This window comes from Ursus arctos, chromosome X (genome assembly GCF_023065955.2).
Source record: "Ursus arctos isolate Adak ecotype North America chromosome X, UrsArc2.0, whole genome shotgun sequence".
Lineage (NCBI taxonomy): Eukaryota > Metazoa > Chordata > Mammalia > Carnivora > Ursidae > Ursus > Ursus arctos.
Window position 1 is genome coordinate 28,094,921 of NC_079873.1, and position 9,592 is coordinate 28,104,512.

Below are 9,592 nucleotides of genomic sequence, written 5' to 3' on the forward strand. Positions count from 1 at the left end.
ATTTTGAGTTTATTTTTGTGTATGGTGTAAGAAAGTGGTCCAGTTTCCTTCTTTTGCATGTTGTTGCCAGTTTTCCCAGTACTATTCGTTAAAGAGACTGTCTTTTTCCCATTGGATATTCTTTCCTGCCTTTTTGAAGATTAGTTGGCCATATAGTTGTAGGTTTATTCCTAGGTCTTCTATTCTGATCCATTGATCTCTGCATCTATTTTTGTGTCAGTGCCATGCTGCTCTGATCACTAAAGGTTTGTAATATAACTTAAAGTCCAGAATTGTGATGCCTCCACTTTTGTTCTTTTTCAAGGTTGCTTTGGCTATTTGGGGTCTTCTGTGGCTCTATACAAAATTTAGGATTGTTTGTTCTACCTCTGTGAACAACACTGTTGGTATTTTGATTGAGATTGTATTAAATGTGTAGATTCCTTTGGGTAGTATAGACATTTTAACATTATTTGTTCTTCCAGTGAACTGGTAGAATTGTATCACTGACTCAGAATTTATAATTATAAAGAACATTAGCAACTGTTTAGTTCATTGCACATTCTTTTTTATTTTGTCTTATTTTGCTCTTTGTTTTTCACTCTCATCTTTCCCCATGGCGTATGGTTCTCACTGAGCTATGAGTTACAAAAAGCTGCCCCTTGATCACTGGGATAGCCACATGACCCAGACTTGGCCAACCACACTTATCAGTAGGAATGCTGAGGAAGTCCTAATAATACAGTTTTAGTTTGTTAAATACTCCAGGCTGGCTTTGCACAGTTGCATGAACTAATAAATTACCTTCTTTGTTTAAGTTAACCGTAGTTGATTTTCTATTATGTGTAACTGAAAGAATCCTGATTAATGGGTGATATTAATACCTTAATTATACAGAAGACAAAATTGTGCTGAAAGAAGTTAAGGAAATTACCCCATACCATTCTACTAGATAGTAAACGATCCAAGAATAGCCTGATGGCCTAATATTCCGTCTTTCTTCTTTAAATTTGTCTTTTAAACTTCCCTGACTCTTTTCTTGCCTCTGCTATTTCTTCTTCTTTTGTGAAAACATCTACTTCTGTACTATTTATGTGTGGGGATATTGATACTACTGGGTCCTTTTGCTTAAGTACAACTTCTGTTAGTTCTGCAACTTCATGACTACTTAGTGTATTCAGTAGCATCAAATGTCTCCAACCATCTGTTTGCAGCTTATTATAGAAATGGGATTAATTTGCTTTAGGGGATTCATAAATGAGCTCCAGAAAACCCTAAATGTCCTCTCCATTTGGAGCTTTATACCAATTCTCTCTTCTCATATATTTTCTTTCTTACTTAGTTAGACCAGAAAAGTAGAGAGTGCCCATAGTCATCATCAACCACGACTTTGTCACTCTTCTAATTCCTACTTTTCATTTTCCACTTTTTTAAAAAAAATTAATTTTTAGGAAAAATCTAAATTATCTAAAAATATCTAAATTACTAAAAACTTAAATAATTTTTAGTCAAGTGTAATCAAGACCCACTGGCCAATAAAATCAATTCCCCTTCCATAGTGGACAGCCCTAACCGAGAAGCAGCTGGTCAGAATAAGTCTATGTTGGCATGCAACCATCTAGGTGTGACCATGTGACTAGTTTTCATTAAAGGAATTCAAGTGGAAAAATGAGGGCCACTCCTGGGTAAAAGCTTTGAAAAAAGAAATGTGCCACTTCCTTTACTTCTTTCTCCTTCCATCAGTTGAACATTTAAAAATGTAAGGTCTAAGAGCTGTACTGTCTGACACAATAACCATTAGCCATATGTGACTATTTAAATCTAAAATAGTTAAAATTAAATACAATTAAAAGTTAAGTTCCTCATTCATCCTAGCTACATTTCAAAAGTTTAGTACTTATATTCTCATCATTACAGATCATGCTGTTGAACAGCACTGGCTCAGAAAATGCAGAGAAAAGATGGAAAAAAACCTGTTCATCTGATATTATCAAGGAGAGCCACCGAGCCACTGGATACTTTATGATAGTGTGAAATAAACCTCTAGTTTGGTCAATTAGACATTTACATATTTTAGGATGTATATTTCATAGTGTTTTGGCCTATCCTAACTAATATAGAAGCTTAATGGTTATTTTTTAAACATTTTTAACATCTCCTCAAACACCTAGAAGATGTCCTATCTCCTCATGTATTATGTTTGTTAGATTCTTTTCTTTTTATACATTCCACATCAAAACAAAATAGAATGTGCACTTTAAAGCAGAAGGGTTTAAGAAACAGCCTTCACAGGAAAATAGTCTAAAAGAAGTTTCTCACAGAAATGCATTCACAGTGTAGGGGCATTGCTGAAAATTCAGGTTTCTGCCAACTCCTGCTTTTCTTACAAGATAATAACCTCATAAGTATGAGGCCATGAAGGGCACAGTCTTTGGGCTCAGAATCTTTGGGTTTGAATATTGGTTCTGTCACTTGATATCTGCAAATTTTGTATTTTTATGATTATCCATAAATAACACTAGTTGAAAGAGTCAGAGAGGTTAGGCAGACAGAAATCAATATGTCAGCTTAATTACTGATAAAAACAGGGCTGGAGAATATGGATTAAATGTGGCACAATAATGAGCTTCATGATACTCCTAACCACACCAGTTCAGACCTTGACACAATCAACTAAAGGGAAACTTTGAGTCTTCAGGGAGGACTTGCTCAGGATTGTTGCTTTTCACTGAGGGGAGAAATTGAGAAAGAGGGCAGAAATAGTGTGAATTCCTAAAGTTTAGGAATTTTGATAGATTTGCATCACACAATTTATATATTCAAACTAACTTCTGTGCTTCCCAATATGATAATTTCCCCACTGTAGGGAGCCAAAAAAGTAGAGCAGAGGCCCCGAAAAATATAGAGAAAATGTCTCCTCTAAAAAATCAGAGGAAAAAGATGAAAAGTTTTGGTATTTTAAACCTGTTTCTTTCAATGGAAAAGGGAAGTGTTAATAGTACTTGGGATTGCTATGAGTACTATATGAGATAATTTGTGTAAAGAATTTAACACAATATCTTATAAACAGCAAACTCCTACTAACTGAATAGTAGTAATGCTATTATTATTTTTTTATTTTTGCCTGTTGCCTCTGAACTTCCATAATTGACTATATTATTTAGCAGACTTACTAGAAAACTTACGACATTTCATTTAGCAATAAATATTTCATTTTGTATGAAATATACAGGTTTTTTTGTTTTTTGTTTTTAATGAAGCCAGTTGGAAAGATAACTATGCTAGTTTCGTAAGGGAGGGAAATAACCAAAGAAAGTTTTATGGAAACTCTGGGCAAATGAGCACTGTACTTTCTTTATAAATTTGTCTTGGTCAGGGCCTGCACTTAAAAAAGTGCCTATAAATATCTGAGAGAAAAGTCTCAGATTATTTCGATTTGAAAAGGTAAGTGTTGACTCTTTGAAGTAAAATATATATAATAATCATACAACCCTGTAATTAGCATCTATGAGGGGAAAAATACTAGGGAACACTGAGACTTAACAGGAGTGGAATAATTCATCCATCTGTTGAGTTTTTTAAGCCCCTGAATAATTCTCTAATGTCAGTTCATGACAGTATACTATGGGGTGTTGAGAATACAGATACATTCGACAGTGATGCTGCCTTCAAAAACATATAGGCTAATATACGGACTATGTGCCTAAATATTATAATTCTGTATAGAAAATAATGGCTCATAATAAAAAGTAAAAATTAGGCCTTTGAGAGTTCAAAGGAGAAATGTTTACAGCTGAAGAGTTCAGAGGAAGTATTATGTTCAACTGTGGGGTGGTTATGGGGAAGCAAAGCTTCAAGGGAAGCTTGAAGAAAAGAGCACAGGGACTAGGTAACTTCTTCATGAAAGTCATGGCGGCGTGGGGCTGCGGCTCATGCGCAGGTGGTGGAATTGTGAGCACCACGCTGTTTCCATTTGGAGAAGCTGCGGCTACGTGAAGAAATCAGAAGCGGTACACACACTTGTAGAAAAATAAATGGTTTGCCACAGAATTTATAGTTAACGAAATTGCCAGAAAAAGAGCTGAAACTCGTGTTAATAGATAAAAACTTTTAAAAACTAAAGTGTTAAGGGTTGATTGGAATTTTAAAAATTCTGAATTGGTTTAAAAACAAAAGATATGAATGACGTGGATGTAGTTTCTGAAGAAATGGTATATGTGAAGAGTGAGAGAGCCTAAACGTTGCTACCTCTTCGCAGACATGCTGAAGTCAGTTACACATCCGTACTCAAGAGGAGGGAACCTTGCAGTGAAGATAAGAAAGAAAGGAGAGAGATCTATCTGTCTCTTTCACATGAGCACACAGTATATCGAAAACTAACTTGAAATACGGTAAATTCTATTGTCACATTTCAAATAAAAAAAAGTTTTGGAGTACTGCAGTCAGTTTTGAGTATAAATCCTTAAAAAAAGCATATGAAAAACTAAAAAAATTATAAATCATGTAACAGATCTCCAGTTTTTGTTCTTTTACAGTGCGTACCTCAAATACGAACATTATAGGCAGGCAACTACACACACACACACACACACACACACACACGCAGACACACATGCACACAGATTCACAGAGTTGCGTATAAGCAGCATAGCACATTCTAGTTTATACATGAAAGAATTTAAAAGTATATTTATATTTCCATGTGTTTGTTCTCTGTATATATAAGTTAAAGATATCTACATTTTAAGATATTCCAGTAAGTTTCAGTATGTCCATTGTATTTCAACTTTGTATAATTGGCATACTGTTTAGTTTTATCTGCAATACTGAACCATGTATAAAAGCTAACAATAAGGAAATGTCTATGTTTCTCCACTGGGCTGAACATATACTGAAATTGAATAGCAAACGATGAATTCTATTATGCAAAACAGAAAATATGCAAGCAGAATATTTTGAAGTATTTTAATGGCTCTTCAACTACTTCCAATAACAGGAACATAGATAGAAACCCATTTTTTTTCTTTCCTGGCCTAGACCCTCTGTTTCAGTGGTCTCCAAACCTCTTGTTCACGCTCCCTCTAAAGGGATTTCAAAAAACGTTTTATTCATTGCACATTTATAATGTAGTATCTTTTTTAACCTAAGTTTGAGCAGTTGCAAAAGATACAATTTCTGGCATAATACATACATTGATATTTTAAAATAAAGCAGTTATATCTGTCTTTTAAAATAGCTCATATTATCCAAATACCATAATGGTCTGATACAACAACACTGGTGTGAAAAATAATGCACCAACAAAGCTTTTATTCCACATCAGAAATTTTGTATTATTCTTCTCCTTGAAATCATATTAACGTTGTACTTCCTCCAAATAATCTTAGCATAATATGAGATATTTTATATTTGAGAGTCTTTTATTGATCACAGTAACTTATGTTTCAAAACAAAACACTTATCTGAATTGACATTATTTTTACAAATTTTCTGTCACCACAAAGGTCTAAATGTTAAGTTTTCTTCTGTTTTGTTACCAATTAAACATATTGGTAGTAAATAGTCAATCAGAGCAATGCACATACTTTATACATTTTGAGAAAAAAAATCAATCAACCTAAAGCATAAAGCATTATCAGAAGCATATTCCTAAATGAGGTGAAGGAGTTACATTCTTTGCTTCTTCAATTGGTTTATGTATCTGTAGATGGATATCAATTATTGCTAGTATGAGTCAAAATACGATATCAATTCTATTTCTTTTTCTCATTTTATACATGTAAGTGCTGAGTAAACTTCTTCATGAACATAAATAGATGGTAATCAAGTTGTGTTATAGCAATCTCGCTCAAGTGCTTGTACTCCTTCTGAGTTACTTGGAAACTAGATTAAACCATCTTCAGTTTTGCTGAAAGCAGAGAACTGAAAATCACCTGAGGGAAGGGAAGAATGAAGGGGGGGTAAACAGAAGGGGGAATGAACCACGAGAGACTATGGACTCTGGGAAACAAACTGAGGGCTTCAGAGGGGGGGGTGGGGGAATGGGATAGGCCGGTGATGGGTAATAAGGAGGGCACGTATTGCATGGTGCACTGGGTGTTATACGCAACTAATGAATCATCGAACTTTACATCAAAAACTAGGGATGCACTGTATGGTGACTAATATAACAAAATAAAAAATTAAAAAAAAATAATAAAGTAAGGTGCTTATGAGCAGGAAAAAAAACCCACCTGAACTTCAAAACAATTTGATATCCAGTCATTAATAGTATTGATTTTCTTAACATTGACAGCAATCTTGTAAATTGTTTCATTGGCAAAACTATAGGTATTTACACCAGTGGACAACCCTAATACAATGAGTGAAAGGGAAGCCTTTCTTTTGTAAAGTAAGAGCGGGTTTAAACAGAGAGAGAGACAGAGTGTAAAAGTGAAGAGCAAGTGGGGAACCAGGATGATTCCTTGACCCTGATACTCACCCTCACTCATACAAATTGGTTTTAGGATAGAATACACATGGGAGTTGAGACTATGCAAATAGCTGGGCTTAAAATGGGGTATAGATATACCCCTATATCCTTTTGAAAGTCCTTAGGTACCTCCTGGATACCACTTTTCTTTTCTTTTTTGCTTCTAAAGATTTTATTTATTTATTTGACAGAGAGGGAGAAAGAGAGCACAAGCAGGGGAGGGGCAGAGGGAGAGGGAGAAGCACGCTCAGGGCCCAATCCCAGGACCCTGGGAACATGACCTGAGCCGGAGGCAGACGCTTAACTGACTGAGCCACCCAGGTGCCCCTGGATATCACTTTTCTAATTATCTTTTTCCATTACCGTCTGATATTTAGACATGTTCTCACTTTTTTTTTGGATAGCAATGGACATGATAGGAGTGAGGGGAATAAAGTCAGGTGGAGGCACCTAACTGCCAAAAGCCAGATGGATGTGATCATCATATGTTAGAAGGATAGGAGTGGCAACCGAGGAGGTGTGACTGAACTTCAGAGATGGCTAATCGAGCATGAGTACCCGGGGCAAATATATATGGGTGGCCAACTAGAGTCTTACTCACTTTGTGCCATTAAAAGAAATAAAATATCAAGATCCATTGCCTAGCTCCCGGCCATAAGCTAGTTTTCAGATGTGAAACACACTGACTGAAATGAGTCATGATCTCCAGGAGAAAAGAAAAGAAAACAAAACAAAACAGAACACTCTTCAATACCATGGAAAGGGATATACAGTAATGGTTACATTAGTTTTCCCCCAAAATGACTTAGAGTCATTCACTCAGTTCCACTGGGGAAAGAAAAATACCCAAACATTTCGAGGAAGTTGACAATGATACCAAAGAGGTCCTAAGTATCATTATGTACCCCTCTCCTAGTAGAGCAAAGGCATGTGGGGAATAGGTAATAAACAGAGTCCTGCCTGAGCTCTGGCTTACAGTGGGTCCGCGAATTCACCTCGTGGTCCTTACCCTTGTACCTGAATGTGTAAATGGCATTGGCATACTTGGGAGTTAGCACAACCCCCACATCGGGTGCCTGAGCTGTGGGAGTAAGGGCTAACATTGTGGGGAAAGCGAAGTGGAACTCTTTTGCATCACCCAACATTCTAAATCAAAAATGTTTTGGAGGGCACGTATTGCATGGTGCACTGGGTGTTATACGCAACTAATGAATCATGGAACTTTACATCAAAAACCAGGGATGTACTGTATGGTGACTAACATAATATAATAAAAAATTATCATAAAAAAACATTTTGCATCTGGGTAGTGCACAGCAGAGATTAATGTCACCTTTTAAGATATGAAAGATTCAGAGGAGTTGACTCCACAATATCTCCATTTAGTTTTCCTGCAGAAACTTCATGGATCCTGGACGATGCAGCAGACTAATGCAAACTCAACCAAGTAACAGGTTCAAAGACAGCCGCTAAAGGACATCGGATCACCCCAGCCTTGGGTACATGGCTCGCACCAGTGCCATGGCAAAGGCATTCTTTTCAGTAGTTTGCATTCACATGGAATGAACAAAAGCAGTCATAGTTTTGCTCCAGATTTACTTTAACTCATTTGCCGTCTGTCATGACATATTGCAAAGAGAGCTCAACTATCCAGACACCCTGCAGGACACCACATTGATCCACTATGATACTTGACTAACGTCTACATGAGCAAACAGTGGCTAGGGTGCAAAAAGCCTTGGTGAGATGCATGCTCTCAGGAGGGTGGGAGAGAAACTCAGTGAAGTTTCAGTTTTATATCCCTCACACTTTAAAGGGACATGCTTGGATATGCTCTCCAAAGTAAAAGAAAAGTGATTGCATTTTATACCTCCTATCACACAGAATGAAGGGCCCCACTGGTGAGCATCTTTAGGCTCTGAGGCAGCATGTTCCAACACTAGAGAGACTGCTCTAGTCATTACACTGTGTGTCACAAGTTTTGAGAGCAGCCTAGAGTATGAAAAACGCACTGTAGTAGGTCCAGGTTGTGACGTAAACGGCCCTATGTCTCGTGCAACATGGTAACCCCTATGGTCCTGGAGCTATTGGTATCTGTGGGGGGAAATGGCGCCATGTGGGGATTATGACAAACTCCAGCAGATGAATGACTACTCAGGACTCTCCCACTGCCCAGTCCTGCTTCTGCCTGCTCCCTTCCACAGGTGTTGATCACTCACAAATATCGCTGACTCCCAGCACCGTCTAAGGATCTGCCTCCTGGGAATCTAGCCTGCAGCAGAGGACGGAGAAACGTAGTTTCCTCTGTGTCCATGGAGAAAGAAGATCGTTTTCTGAACACAGGGTATAGGTCGTACTACAACAAGGGTTCCTTCGTCCTCCCTGACCTTTCAGGACCACCTCCCTCCAGTGTATTTTGGGAAAACAGACTTTGTCTCATCAGGTGTACTCTTGAGTCATTTCTCTCTTCGCTCTTGCTCTGCTCTCTTCTTTCCTCTTCATTACTCTTGGTTCTAGCAATAATGGTAATAGCTGTCTCTTAACAGGTGCTATGTGGCAGGTACTCTCCAGATTCTGTGTATGAATTATCTTACACAATAGTCACAATAGCCCTACTACTACCCCGATATTACAGATGAGGATACTGAGCACATTAGGGTTGAGTAATTTCCTTGAAGTTACACAATTAACAAGGAAAAAGCTGGGTGGGGTGCCTGGGTGGTGCAGTCCATTGAGAAACCAACTCTTGGTTGGCACTCAGGTCATGATCTCAGGGTCTTGACATCCAGCCCCGAGTTGGGCTCTGCACTCAGTACAGAGTCTTTCTCCCTCTCCCTCCGCCCCTTCCCCCACCCTCACTGTCTCTCTCTCTCTCTATCTCAAATAAATAAATAAATAAATAAATAAATAAATAAATAAATCTTAAAAAAAAAAAAGCTGGGCTTTGACTCCAAATATTCCAACAAGATTCAATGTTTCCAACATTCTATTTTCATTAACTGGAAGCACCTGCGATCTATCATTGTCCCACCAGGATCTATGCTTTATATTACTCCCATGCCTTCCTACAAAATGCCACTGACCAACCACAACCAGAGTTAACAGAGTTTTAATGACTATCCTGGGTATTCCAGAGTGATT